Here is a 15,715-nt window from a genome sequence, read left to right as displayed (position 1 = left end):
CCCCCCCCCCCCGTTTATGTAGTGCCTTTTAAGAGGTCAAGAAAAATTGAGTTTAACAGATTGCTTAGAAAAATATTTTAAAAGGAAAACTGCTTAATAAACTCTGACAATAAAAGATTTAACTAGGTTATCTCCATTAAAATGTCTCTTCTTACATAAAACAATAATGACATTGAACCTGAATTAATTTATTTCCTCTATCATAAAATTTTCTGAGATAGGAAGGCATAGGAGTTTCTTGTTTTGTTTTCTTTTCCACTAGGTTTCAAGTACTGGACTCCGATGTACCAGTCTACACTATTTCCAGAAGCTTTAAGAGCAAAACCAAAAATCCCTCCAAACTTACAAAGATGTTTGGAGGTGTCAGTGCAGGCAGAGGAGATAAACAAACAGATACTAAGGATCAGAAAAATTCCTCATTTAGGAAGGAGTTCCCTTGAATATCATATACTAGGATAGTGTTTTTCAAACTTTTAAAGCAATGGAACCTTTTTAACCCATTTCATTCTTCCAGTAAAATGCATTATTAGTGGTTGCATTGGGATTTCTATACAGGAGGGGTTTGTGGGAGTAGGCAGAGGCTATAGCAGAAGCATACTGTTTATAATTCAGATCTCTGTTTATCTGGAGTGTCCTGAGAGTAGGGAGCAAAGGCTGATGGAAATGTTGGCACTACTGAAGCACCCCATGAGCACCATGAGGCTATTTTTAAATGAGAGGCTACAAACAACACTGCAGTTTCTTATCAGCCCTGTAATCCACCAAATTCCTACCCCTGAAAAAGCTTTCAGGATCCCTAGAGTTCTACAGAATATAACCAAGAGATACACCCTGTATGAGTATCTCTTCTTATTAACCTGGTATAAAGGAAGAATCTGAACGATGGTTCCACAATTAGCCAAAGGGAGAGCTATTAAACCCTCTGAGAAATAACAAGAGATGTGTTTGGGAGCACAGTAACCTCTGAGGGAAAGCGGCTGAGAGAAAGAATGACATAGTAAGAGAAAATAAAGATTTTAGAGTCAGGCTGACCAACCTATGTTCAAAAGATGAATCTGCCCCTTACAAACAGTAAGACCCTATACAAATTATCTACTCTGAGCCTCAGTTTTCTTATCTATTAACTCACAGGACTATAGTGAAGGCTAAAAGGTGCTCTTTGCCAGCAGACTTGTTTTTGTTTATTTGTTTTTCGGTTTCTTCAAAACTTTGAGACTTTGCAATATTACTCCCTTTGCTAGAAGTGGTTTCCTACACCCCTTCAATTGATATCTCCTTTAAATTTCTCTTTTCCAGGGCAGCTTTACCTGAGCCAAGACTAGGCTCAGGATCCTTACTTTTTTCTTAGAATTTAAGCTCATAGAAGGTTAAATAGCTGTTGACAAAATGACTAGTGTGACATTCTCCTCCACTATACTAAAAGTGCTTTAAAAGGAGGTACTATGTCTGTCTACATTACTGCTTACCTAGCACCATGCTTGATTAATATTCCACATTCTATTTTATTTGATTTCACAACCACTGGATGTAAATAGAACAATTATCGTTATCTGCATTGTTCAATGAGAAAATCAGCTCTAAATGTTGATTTACTCAAGTCATACAACTTGAAGTAAAAGCAAATACATTTTTAATAAATTCAAAATTCTTCCATATCTTTTTTTTTTTTTGTCTTTTTGCCTTTTCTGGGACCGCTCCCTCGGCATATGGAGGTTCCCAGGCTAGGGGTCTAATCAGAGCTGTAGCTGCCGGCCTACACCACAGCCACAGCAACGCAGAAACCAAGTCTCATTTGCAACCTACACCACACCTCACTGCAACGCCGGATCGTTAACCCACTGAGCGAGGCCAGGGATCAAACCGGCAACCTCATTGTTCCTAGTCGGATTCATTAACCACTGAGCCACGACAGGAACTCCTCCAAAATTCTTCCATATCTTTGAAAAAAAATATAATCTCTAAACTGTTTTAGAATACTTCCTTTCAGTTATAATTCTTAAACTTTTTAGTAAGAGGCTAATGATAGCCTATATCTATAATCTAAAACAAATGATTAACATATACAAAAAGAACTTATCGAAAACATTACATTTAGTCAGAAACATACAATTATAAGTGAATAAAATGAACTCTAAGAGACATGCCACCTTAAAAAGTAAAATCAAGCCAAGAGATTTATTTAGCTAAATGATTCCTCTGTGCTACCACTTTTCTAATAAATTTCAAAATGGCCCTTTATGTAATTCTGAAGAATACTTGCTTTTTTCCCTGGTTTACCTCGGTACCCAAAACTATAAATGATTTCAACAGTCTACAAATTAAGAATCTGAACAGGAGCTCCCGTTGTGGCGCAGTGGTTAATGAATCCGACTAGGAACCATGAGGTTGTGGGTTCAATCCCTGCCCTTGCTCAGTGGGTTAATGATCCGGCGTTGCTGTGAACTGTGGTGTAGGTTGCAGACGCGGCTCGGATCCTGCGTTGCTGTGGCTCTGGCATAGGCCGGTGGCTACAGCTCCAATTTGACCCCTAGCCTGGGAACCTCCATATGCCGCGGGAGCGGCCCAAGAAATAGCAAAAAGACAAAAAAAAAAAAAGAATCTGAACAATATAAAATACTATACTAAGTGCTAGTCTCAGGTTCTCAATTCTCAACCCTCAACTGTGAAAAAACCTCTTTTCCCTAGCACCCCAACCTAACATGGTCATAACTGTGCTCTCCAAATGGACCAGTTCAAGAAATATAAATTACTTATATTATACTAATGTAAGGAAATAGATAGGAAAGCAGGTCTTCCATAAGAGTTTTTTATTTTTTTGTTTTTTTGGCACGTGGAAATTCCTGGACCAGGGATTAAACCCATGCCACAGCATTATCCCGAGCCAGAGTAACAATGCCAGATCCTTAACCCACTGTGCCACAGTGGGAACACCTCCATAAATTTTTTTAAAGCTACATATTCCAAATATAAAATGGAAAAATTTGAAATATCAACTGTTTCAGATCATCTGTGTCCTCTGTTAGTGGAAATAATTGGGAACCATCTACTTTCAAGATACCTTAGAGATAACCATGCTAGCTTGGACACTTTTTAAACAAAAAGAAATATTCCTAGAAGAAAAAAAGAGCCCTTCAAAAATAATTATTACATAGCTACTATGCACCTAGGCCCATGGGCCAGGCATGGTGCTCTTTTCTTTAAATGCCCATCTCCTCTGACTCTGTGGTAGTTACTATTCTCGCAGATGAGGAAACCAGCTTGTAACTTGTCCAAGTAACCAGAAGTAACTGGGCAAAGCCAGGACGTAGGTTTTCCTAAATCTAATATGCATGCTCTTAGCAATTCCTTTCATAATTACATTTCCATAAGATAAACATGGCATCACATGAAAATGAAATTTAAATACAGAAATCTCAAGTTAACATTTTCTATTATTATTCATTTAATAATCACCAATACAGCCCCATTGCACCTCAGAATTATCATTTATACACTACTTTTAATACAAGCTATAGCTATAATGTGATTACTACATGAGGACACAATAAAAGATTCAATCTGTAAAACTTCATTACTTCCTGATCTGATCCAGAGAAAGTAAAGGAAGTAGAAAAGAACACTGAATCAGGAACCACAGATCTGGGTTCCAGTCTAACCTCTCTATAATCAGTTTTGTGATCTTAAGCCTTTCTTTGAAATTGCTCATTTCTAAGTCATGAATCTTTTTTTTTTTTTTTTGGCCTGCCTACTGATATGCTGTAAGGATCAAAAAGGACAAGATTCAATTATTTTGAAAACAGCAATGTGCTACACTAATAGGATATTTTCATTCCTGGTGGCCAGTCTTCTAGGGGATTACAGTGTAAACACATTTGCATAAAATTCAACCTCATTACTGAAAAGATCCCTTAAAGCAGCAAGACATAGTGGAGAAAAGCCAGTCAGTCTAGGGTTCAAGTTCTTTCCATTTAACAAGCTGTGCTATCAAATTATTTGATCTATTACTTCATCTATAAAGTGGGAATAATAATTTCTTACACTTTAGAGTTAACCATCTAGCCCAGTTCTCGGCTCTCAAACAATTTAAGTTTCCTCTTTTCTTTTGTCAACATCAGGTCTTTAAGATGTTACTAAACGGCGAATACAAATGGATATATACACAAACATACCAACAAATAAAGGGCAATACATTAGTAACATCTCATATTAATAAACAATGGGGATAAAATTTAAATCTTGAATCCCAAAGAAAGATTTTTATAACAAAGATATTTTTTAAGTTTCTTAAATAATGTCACTTTAACAACACATTTCACAGCTCACTAACTCATCTGCAAGAATAACTAAACAAAACTAAATTTAACATTATTAACAGTTTTGGAAATTAGGGAAATTTATTGTTTTTCCCATTAAATCAGACTCTTTATTCAAAAATTATGATGTTAGGTCAGTACTGGGATAAATTAAGCCATAAAAATTACATTAATTTCCACTCGCATGGAAATTTCTAGTGATCATTATTGCTGAAATGATTATCCAGTGATTTGTATTCATTATGACATGGTACAAATAAGCCAAGTGGCTAAACAATCCAAACATACTGTGTTTTTAAGAGCTAAAACACTTCCTACGATTATAATATTTAAAAGTACCTAAGAGACTTAATGGTGATTTTCATCTTTCAAAAGATTTTGGGTTATGATGACCTAGATTAGTTCCAGGAGCAGAGCCTTGTTTACAAAATCTAAGAAGTTAGAGAGAAGAAAATGTTCTGGCCTTTTTTTTGGCATCATTCATACTACATTGTTTAAAATGAGCTAGAACAGGGGTTATTTATAATCTAAGCTACTGGACACTCCAATAATATCTTATACAATTAGATTTAATAAGTATCAAGATCAAGTATAAGAATTCTTTTTTATTTTATTTATTATTTGTCTTTTTGTCTTTTCTAGGGCCGCTTCCTGTGGCATATGGAGGTTCCCAGGCTAGGGGTCTAATCAGAGCTGTAGCCACCGGCCTACACCACAGCCACAACAACATGGGATCCGAGCCGCGTTTGCGACCTACACCACTGCTCTCGGCAACACCAGATCCTTAACCCACTCTGAGCGAGGCCAGGAATCAAACCCGCAACCTCATGGTTCCTAGTCGGACTCGTTAACCACTGCGCCACAACAGGAACTCCAAGAATTCATTTTTAATGTCCTATAGTACTTGCTTTATAAAGTAATATCATCATTATTACATAAAATATTTTCCAGGATGCATATGGGTTCTCCTTCACTTACACCCGTATTTAAAGACATAGTCTGAGATGCTGTTAATATCCTGCTATCATAAAGAATGGTATGTTTGATTCAGTCTTAAAAATCCAGAACCAGGAGTTCCTGTCATGGCTCAGTGGCTAACGAATTCGACTGGGAACCATGAGGTTGTGGGTTCAATCCCTGGCCTCACTCAGTGGGTTAAAGATCTGGTGTTGCCATGAACTGAGGTGTAGGTCACAGACACAGTTTGGATCCCACGTTGCTATGGCTGTGGTGTAGGCTGGTGGCTACAGCTCGGATTCCACCCCTAGCCTGGGAACCTCCATGTGCCACAGGTGCGGCCTTAGCAAAGACAAAAAGAACCCCCCCCAAAAAAAAAATCCAGAGCCAATCAAAATTTTTTTTGATTTTTTTAAATTTTTTTATTCCGATAAAATGTATTAGTAAAAGTATTTCCATGGAGATAATGTATCTTCCACTTAGTTTTCCCTTTGACAGTCACAACTTTGAGAAACAAGAATATTTTGTAGATTAAAAAAAACAGAATTACTGAGATTAAGGCAGCTGATAGATACCTGGTTGAATTACCTAACCCAGATTTAATCCCAAATCCTGGGTTGTTTTTTTCTCACAACTAGCTATCACTGATAGATGTCATAACCTCTGCGAATTATGCCAATAGTCATACAAATGACAGATTCTACATTTTAAATTTTGGAGGAAAATCTAATAAAGAAAGACAGTTATGTGGAATATTGAAAATTAAGACACATTTAAGTTCTCAAAGCTTTAATACTCTGCTTGCATTTTAAAAATTTGCTCATTTCAGGCTATTTCATATAGTCTTGTTTCCAAATGATATGACTAAACTCTTGCAGCTACCTGTAACACTGCAATCTAATATATCTAAAACTGAATTAATTTTCTTCTGAATAGTATTCTCCATTTTTACCACTCCCCATTTCTTAAGCTAACAAACTTTGGAGAGAATAAAAATAGCCACTGCTTATATGTTTTATGATTATATTGTGCCTCACACAACTATTTTACGTAGATTATATCATTACAACAAACCTATAAAATGAGTACTATTATTATCTCAGTTTTAACCAATGAGGAAACTGAAGCTCAGGGAGCAGGTGACAAAACCAGAACTTGAACTCAGATCTTTCTAGTTCTTCGAAATGCTAAAACAATCTGCAAGATTAAATGTGTTATGAAATTAGTTTAAGGGATTGAGACTATCATTTTCTCTTGAAAGCAGGAAAAAGAAAAGATCAACCATTACTGCTTAAGCAAGGTTGAGTGATGACTTTGGTTTGGGAGGAGGGAACGCTTTGTTCAACTGTCTTTGTAATTGTGAGTCACAAAATATTTTAACCTACTGCTCTATGTGATACTGCCTCTCAGTTACCACCACCTCCTTTAATTTTCTCAAATAGGTGTTTGGTTCTACTGTATCACATTCAACCAACACGGACTTTGGAAGCACATATTAACAGCTGATATAAAGTTTTACCTTGTTTGAGAATGAAGTAGTTCCTAGAGATTTACAACCAGAATACATGAATTCTGTAACTACTGACTGCCTTTTTGTGTAGCGGGAGACAGTTTGCTTTTTCCTCACACAAACGCTACAGTGAATCTATCAAAGCTCTCCATTTTCAACACAATTTCAGTTTACACAATTATTCCTCCCAGCAAGCCAGGGCTTGTACTTTGAATACCTCAATGGTTTCCAACCTTTTAGACAAGGAAGGTTTTAGCTGCACTGCCTTAGAGGAGAAATCAATAAGGCCTCAGGAACTGAGTGCCTCAGTTGAAACCTGCACTTCCTGAGTAAAATTTTCCATTCCTCATTCTCAAAAAAAAAAAAAAAAAAAAACTAGCACAACCAACACATACAAACACACCCTATACTCAAAGCCAAAATATTTGAGAACATCACAAATAGAAAAGGGTAGAACATCACAAGGTAACCTCCAGTCCTGAGCTGTCTGTTGACTCGGGAAAAAAAGTCAGGAAAGACTACATTTGCTGCAAGTTCCAGAGGGCAAAGGTCATGTTAGTTCTTGCTCATCATTGTATTTCCAGCACATATATGCCAGGCACATGACAGGTGTTCAATGAATATTTGTTTTAGGAGAAGAAAAGGAAAGGAATCCAACCGTCCAAGGTTATACTGTATGTAACAGTAAATTCTAAATATGCTAAGTCGCTTTACCCATATACTATGTAATCACTAATTGAATATTTACCATAAAAGGTGCTGTTTATAAGAATTCAGATGACCTTGAATAAAAGAAAATTTTGTTAAAATATGTGCATTTTGGTAGAAACATTTTAGAAATTAGGAATTTATGAAAGAGTCCAAGTGTTTAGAACTAAAGCAAAGCAAGCATTCCATGTCATCTATCTGATTTATGACAAGAGTCCACATAAATTATAAAATATCAGTTGCAGTATCCTACAGAACACATCTGGGGCAAACAGTCTACCTCAAGCTATACTGAAGCTATTTAAATAGGGAATATAATACAAGTTAATGGAAGACACAATTTGAGTTTACTAGCAGGAAAGCAAAATGGCTAATAATTAGGGTGAACATAAAATTCTCTGTCCAAACAATGACACATATAGAGTGAAATGAGACAACTGTAAAATAAGACTGGACACAGGGACAACAAGTCATAAACCACGACCATCTCAGGTAGCATTTAATCTGTCTCATCCCCCAAGAAAATCTGAACTTCATGGTTAAAAATAGATATATAAAATGATTAACTCAAATTACTTTAATTTTTAATGTAAATTTTTTATTCCATGAAATTCACTATTAGTCAAAATATAAAAATTATGATATTTTATGATATCTGAAATACTTTACAACTATGTGTCAGGTTTTTCAAACATCCTTTTTTTAAAACACATACCAAAGTTACCATATGCAACTCACTACATCCTCACTTTCTTGTCTGAAGGGAAGGGGAAAAAAGAGTCATTCTATACCATCAAAACACTTATAGTGATTAAGAATGCAAAAGGTACTTGAATGTTTTTTCAAGCATCTAATAAATGCTAGCTCCATGCCAAGCACCATAACAGGCGTGAGGGATAGTGCAGGGAAGAAGTCAGATGCTGTCTTGTCCTTGGAGAACAAATACCCTAGCGAAGGAGACAGTCTAAAATGAGCCAGTGAAGGAAGCCCAAACTGTGGTATGTACCCTAGTCTTCTTTCATTTCCAAGAGCATGCCAGGCTCTTTCTAAATTCAAGACCTTTGCACATACTACTCCCTTGGCCTGTAGTATTCTTCCCCTCACTCCTCACACAGCTGGCTCCTTCCTGTTCTTGCCTCACACCTTACTTTCTCAGAGGCACCTTAACTAACTATCCCAACCAAAGGGCTCTTTGATCTGCCCTAAGACGCCTGGCCTTAACCTTTGTATATTTCCTTCTGAGCACTTAAGACATGTATTTATCTCACTTGTTTAAAAAATGTTAATACATTAACAATAAGAAGTAACATTTATTGACTATTTCTTCAGGATCAAATACTATTCTAAGCACTTTACATGGAGTACCTCATTTAACCATTATGACAGTCCTTTATTTAGGTACTATCACAAGCCCTGTTTTTCACATGATAAAACTAAGGCCAGATTTCCCCTATATTTCTTAATAATAAGCTTACATTATTTCTTGACTTTCAAATTGTAGGCATTCTCTCTAATATCTTTATATTTCTTCTCTTTTTAGTATCCTAATTTCAAAGACGAATTTTTTTTTCACTTTGAGTCTATTATTATTTGACTTTCTTTTTAAAGTATGTATGTATACCTTACTAGAAGAAGAGTGTTAAATTATAATCACCTAGTCTTTGTTTCTGCTGTCAGAATTGTACTCTTGCTAGAGGTACTGTAATATAGAAAATACTCAACTGGCTAGCAGGTAATTTAAGTTTTACTTTTGTAGTTAGGTTACTCATTTTCTCTAGGCCTTATGTTTTTCCAAATATAAAAATGAGAGAGGACCTTTCCAAATCTAATTTCTATCAGTAGCATAACTTTTAGAGTAATTTCAGAAAAACAAGAGCATTTTCATGTCCTGAGCTCTTCATAAAGGAATTTAACCTATACCAGGATGTAACCCAATGATTTTTTTTCACTGTGAGTTATTCAGTCCCCTGGCACCTACCTGAACTCTGCAACAGAAGCTACAAGAAAAAGCACAGGCCAGGGTTGCTATACCCTGGACTACAGAAATATGTCTCCAGGACCAGCATTTAATCAATACAATAATTACCAAGATTTGAATATACTCCTCAAAGGCATAAGCATATTCCTTTTCCCAACTTCTGAAGAGCGCATATACTAACTTAAGAACACACAAGCCCAGAGAAACAATTTTTAAGAAGGGAGTTATGAATGATGTAATTTAAGATTTCCTGCTGTGTTCTTTCTACCACAATCCATTGCTAAACAAACCCTTCCTATAACCAAGATTTTTTTTCTTGAAGCGTTGGTGTGAAAAGTGTTTATTTGTTTGGATGGGGAGAAGATATATGTCCATTCTCTCCTTAACACAGCTAAAAAACCTTATCAGTACTGTGGGGATCTCCTCTTAGAGCTCACATGAAATTGGAAGGTACAAGGGCTTCTAATCCTATAGAGTTCATTAATTTTTTACCAGCAATTGTCTGGAATGAGAGAAGGAATCTCCAACTTCATTCGGTTTTTCTCCCCTTTTTTGTTCTAACACAGACCTACTTGAAAATAAATAGTGAAGTTCCCCTTGTGGCTTAATGAGTTAAGAATGTGATATAGTCTCCATGAGGATGTGGGTTCGATCCCTGGTCCCACCCAGTGGGTTAAGGATCTGGCACTGCCGCAAGCTGTAGTATAGGTTGCAGTGTAGGTTTGCTGTAGCTGTGGTGTAGGCCAGCAGCTGCAGCTCCTAGTTGACCCTAGCCCAGGAATTCCCATGTACTGCAGGTGCGGCTGTTAAAAAAATAAAATAAAAATAAAAATAACAGATTTTAACTGTCAGATATTTAATAATTTAATAATATCTCTATATTGGTTTATATAGTGAAATAATAGAAATGTACTGTAAATTATTCTTCCAAAAAGTTCTTTAATCATACCAAACTACTTAATAGTTTATAGTATAATAATAGTGAAATGGTTTATAGTGACATAATAGAAATGTACTGTCAAATTATTCTTCCAAAAAGTTCTTTAATCATATCAAACTACTTAATAGTGCCTAACTAACAAATAAATGAAGCTCAAAGTCCTTCACTTGACAGCCAAAACCCTATTCTTCCCCTATTCCTAAGTAACCCATCCAATTCACATAAGCCTATCTGCTATCCCTTGAACACCTTAATTGCTCATCATGTCCTATCTCCCAAACCTCCCCCTCTCAATCTCTGTAAATTTTCATCTGTCTAAATCATACCATTTTTAAGGGTCAATATAGTTGCTATCTCTCCAGAAGAGAGGCTAGGCCCTGAAATTAATAACCTCAGCAGAAATTAATGAAAACTTATGAACTCTGATAGTAGATATTACTTTTATCACATATTCAGTTATCAAATATCTTGTATTATGTGTGTGTAATCTCATTTGATCCTCCCAATGACCTTAAAGAAGCGGGAATATTCTCATTCAGAAATAAAAACTGACGGAGTTCCCATCGCGGCGCAGTGGTTAACGAATCCGACTAGGAACCATGAGGTTGCGGGTTCGGTCCCTGCCCTTGCTCAGTGGGTTAACGATCCGGCGTTGCCGTGAGCTGTGGTGTAGGTCGCAGATGCAGCTCGGATCCTGCATTGCTGTGGCCCTGGCATAGGCTGGTGGCTACAGCTCTGATTCGACCCCTAGCCTGGGAACCTCCATATGCCGTGGGAGTGGCCCAAAGAAATAGCAAAAAAAAAAGAAATAAAAACTGACACTATAGGGGTTAATTCTTACAGCTATAAAATTAACAAATCACAGAAAAATAATGCAAAAATTTTTATGCTACACCACAAAGATATTAAAATGCATGCAAGCATTCACTTAATGATAAATATTTATTGAACTGCTACTAAATGCCAGGCACCAGTTCACACATGGGGAAACATAGCAGTAAACAAACTGAGTCCCTGCCCTCATGAAGTTAACATTGCTATTGGGAGAAAAACAAAAAGCAAATAAATAAACATAGATCATCAGGTCAAGCATTAATAATGACTATGAAGAGTAACACAGTGTCGAGAGAAAAAAAGAGCTGTACTCTTTTGATAGGATGGTCAGGGAAGGCTTCTTTGAGGAGGTGACAACTGAACAGAAAGTCAAATGAAGTAAAACACAGAGTTATGAGAACTGTATTCCAAAAGGCAAGAGCAAATTCCAAGTCCCCATGGTGTCAATGTCCCCAAGTAAGATCGATGTGCCTGGAGTCCAGGAAACCGTAGAAGAGTACCAAGAAATGAGGTCAGAGAGGTAGCATGAGGCTTCAGGATTAAAAATGGAGTTCTTCCCAATTCAAAAATAATTCAAAATATAATTATTTTCAATAGAAAAAGTCTTGGAACTTCACTAATACTCATTTTCATCTTAAATCTACCTAGTCCAAGTAATGCTTTTTGAAAAGCTAAATAAAATAAGGAAAAGTCTGCTAAAATATGAATTAAATATCCTATTTACATGACCCAATTTTTTTTTTCAAAAAGCCAATCACTTTACTCACTTCTACCTTTACATATTTTTATGGGTGCTCTAAAATCCTTCTAAATGTTATCCAACATTAGGGTCTAATTCCTCTTCTGTAACAGGAAGCAACTTATTTCCTTAAAATGTAATATGACAAAAAACAATACTGGGACAACCAGAGAAATATTTATGGTATATTAGGTATTAGCATTGTGTTAATGTTAGATTTCTTGGGTATGATAATTGTATTGTAGATATTTAGGAAAATGTTCTTATTTTTAAGAGATACACACAGTGGTATGATGGTAAATGTTTAACAACTGGCTCTGCAGAGGAGAAAGAAACCTTGGTTTGTAGCATTGCCAGTTTCCATGTGTAAACATTGCTGCAATTGCTGACTTCAAGCACCAACTTGATGCAGAGATGGGAAGAACAACAGCTTTCACATGTGGTTACTAGCCAGTTCCAGGCAGAAGTACACAGGGTTGAAGAGTCATGTTGGCTGCAACTTACCCTTAAATTATAAACACAAAACAAAACAAAAAAGTTCCCATGTCTCTCTGCCTAATCTACCTACCTATCACTTAAGAGAGATGAAACAAAAGTGGTAAAATGTTCACAATCTATGAAAAGGTATTTGGTTGTTAATTGTATGATTTCAGCTTTCCCTGTGGGTTTGAAACTTTTAAAAATCAGATGTAAACTATAGAGCAAGCAATGTGGGAAAGATTAACAAAATCCTACAGCCAATTCTTTTGTATATTAAAAAATGTTTGTATATGGTGAGTTCCCATGGTAACACAGTAGTAATGAACCTGACTAGCACCCATGAGGACGCGGGTTCGATCCCTGGCCTTGCTCAGTGAGTTAAGGATCCGGCGTTGCTGTGTGCTGTGGTATGGGTCAGACACAGCTCAGATCTGGCATTGCTGTGGCTGTAGTGTAGGCCAGCAAGTGCAGCTCCAATTCAGCCCCTAGCCTGGGAACCTCCATATACCACAGATGTAGCCCTAAAAAGACAAAAAAAAAAAAAAGTTTCTGGGGAGTTCCTGTTGTGGCTCAAAGGGTTTCATACGCAACTAATATTCATGAGGATGCAGGTTCAATCCCTGGCCTCTCTCAGTGGGTTAAGGTTCCAGTCTTACCATGAGCTGTGATGTAGGTTGCAGATGTGGCTAGGATCCCACATTGCCATGGCTGTGGTGTAGGCCAGCAGCTGCAGCTCCAATTCAACCCCTAGCCTGGGAAATTCCATTTGCCATGGGTATGGCCCTAGAAAGAAAAAAAAAGTTTTTTGTATGTCAAAATATTGTGAAGTATACCAAACATAATATAGAGCTTTAACCTAAAGTTGTTTTTAAGATCAAAGCCTTAAAAGCAATTTACCAATATTTAGTGCTAAAGTTACATATTCTCTTACCATTATAAATCTAAGTAGAAAAGACTCACTAGATAATGCAACAAATCTTAGTATCTTTTTACAAAAAAATGGCTGATTTGGTTAAAAAATGTAAAAGAATTCTCTAGAGAGCAGGATAAAGTTTTATAAATGGCCTGATTTTACCTATTGTAAACAAATTTAATTCCATTCAAGAATACATAAGTTTAGGAGTTCCCGTCGTGGCTCAGTGGTTAACGAATCCAACTAGGAACCATGAGGTTGCGGGTTCGATCCCTGGCCTTGCTCAGTGGGTTAAGGATCCCGCGTTGCCGTGACCTACGGTGTAGACTGCCGATGCGGCTTGGATCCCGCGTTGCTATGGCTCTGGCATAGGCCGGTGGCTGCAGTTCCGATTCGACCCCTAGCCTGATAACCTCCATGTGCCACCGGTGCAGCCCTAGAAAAGGCAAAAAAAGAAAAAAAAAAAGAATGTATAAGTTTAGGGAGTTCCCATTGTGGTACAGCAGAAATGAATTCGACTAGTATGCATGAGGACTTGGGTTCCATCCCTGGCCTTGATCAGTGGGTCAGGAATCTGGCATTGCCGTGAGCTGTGGTGTAGGTCAAAGACATGGCTTGGATCCCATGTTGCTTTGGCTGTGGCTTAAGGTGGCAGCTGTAGCTCCAATTGGACCCCTAGCCTGAAAATTCCCATATGTCACAAGCACAGCCCTAAAAAGCAGAAAAAAAAAAAAAAAAGAATATGTAAGTTTAAAAGTGGGAAAATAAAAAATAAAAAATCATATTAATTTAAAATGTTAATTTCTAATTATAAACTACTTATACTCTCAAAAAGGTTAAGTTTTAAAGTCCAAATAATGGTCATACTTTGAATAAATATCATTATTTGTATATACAAAGATATAAACAAAAAATAATTATAAATAATAAGTTATGACTAGATACCCTGGCTAGCCTACCAAAGTTTTCTTGACCTATAATATTAGGCCCTTACTTGCAGCATCATGGAACAAATCTACATTCAGGGTCACAGAAGTAGAAGGACCATGCTTCAAGCACTGAATCAATCCTAGGTAATATTCTGAAATAAAGAAAAAAGCAATTTGGGGCACCATTTGACCATTCTAATAATTTCTATCAGCCTCCTTCTAGTGTTCACTCCCACCCCAACCTCTTTGCCCTAACACTGCTCTAAATGCTCCTAATGGTGTATGATCACCCAAAAATAGGTAGTGTGCTCCAATTACCTACTTTCCATCTCCCTTGCATGCACATTACAGGTGTGTACTTCAGTGCTGGTTTTCAATTCCTCTAATTGTATATTCCCGAATACAAAGATCAAAGCAACAAACAATAGGGGTCTATTGATCTTATGCCTTTTATAACTAGCTTTCACTATAGAGCACCCAAACACACATTTCCTATGCGCAGCTGATCTAAGTTGCATATCCTTGCAAGTAAAACACTTCACAATCCCTATCCTGTGCCAGGCACATACTAGGTACTAAGCCACAAATTCTCAGTTCATCTCTCCCACAATCCCTAAAGTTGATGGTATTAAAATAAAAAGAATTGAAGTTCTGATTGGTTATGTAATTTGCTCAAGGTCATTTTGCTGATAAGTGCTAAAGTTAGAATTATGATCTAGGTTTGACCTTAAAGCCTTAGGGTCTTAAATCTTCCTTTATGGCATATTGCTGAAAAGGATCTAGTTGAGCTAATTTTATAACAAAATATGACCATCATTTCAATACTCCTCAAAAATTTGTAATTAAATATACATTTATTAATCTAAGTGGTATCGCTAGTGAGCGTACTTTCAGTCAGGATAACAAGGAGACACTTTCAAAACAGCAAAAACCAGGCACTGTGTGAACAGATATTTTTAGACAGTGACCCCACCTAAGATTTGCTTGAGAGCACCTGGCCTTTCCTCATCTATACAGATGATCCTGTCCATTGGGAAAACCAGTCAACATATACAGGATTTCATACCTCATATAAAGTTTTTGGCACATTGTCTTACCTGAAACTCAGAAGAAACACTTTGAGCCCATGACATTTTTCAGATGAGAAAACAGGTTTGGAAGACCCAAGTCATAGAACCTATAAGTAACAGAATGTACCCCAAATCTAAACCCTAAATCCTTTGAGTGTTTATCCTACTTATACTCATAAATCTGAAGTTCACCAATCAATTTAATCTCTCTCTTTTTCAAAGAAAAAGCAACAGGAACAAATTCAGCATGGTGGATGGAGGGCAAAGCGCTACCAGCAAATGTTTGTGGGTGGATCATTTATTAAGTAGATGTATATAAACTGGTGGCCATTTATACAATCTTT

The 15,715-nt window shown here is 36.8% G+C and overlaps 1 protein-coding gene across 2 annotated transcripts in view; it reads right to left on the bottom strand.

Annotated features, from left to right (window-relative positions):
* The window catches only part of ATOSA (atos homolog A), a 103,514-nt gene that overhangs the window by 72,892 nt on the left and 14,907 nt on the right, over window positions 1-15,715 (bottom strand). The gene's annotated exons all lie outside the window — the stretch shown is intronic.

This window comes from Phacochoerus africanus, chromosome 2, assembly GCF_016906955.1.
Source record: "Phacochoerus africanus isolate WHEZ1 chromosome 2, ROS_Pafr_v1, whole genome shotgun sequence".
NCBI classification, from domain to species: domain Eukaryota; kingdom Metazoa; phylum Chordata; class Mammalia; order Artiodactyla; family Suidae; genus Phacochoerus; species Phacochoerus africanus.
The sequence above is the reverse complement of the archived record's forward strand: the minus strand, read 5'-3'. Positions and strand labels throughout refer to the sequence as shown.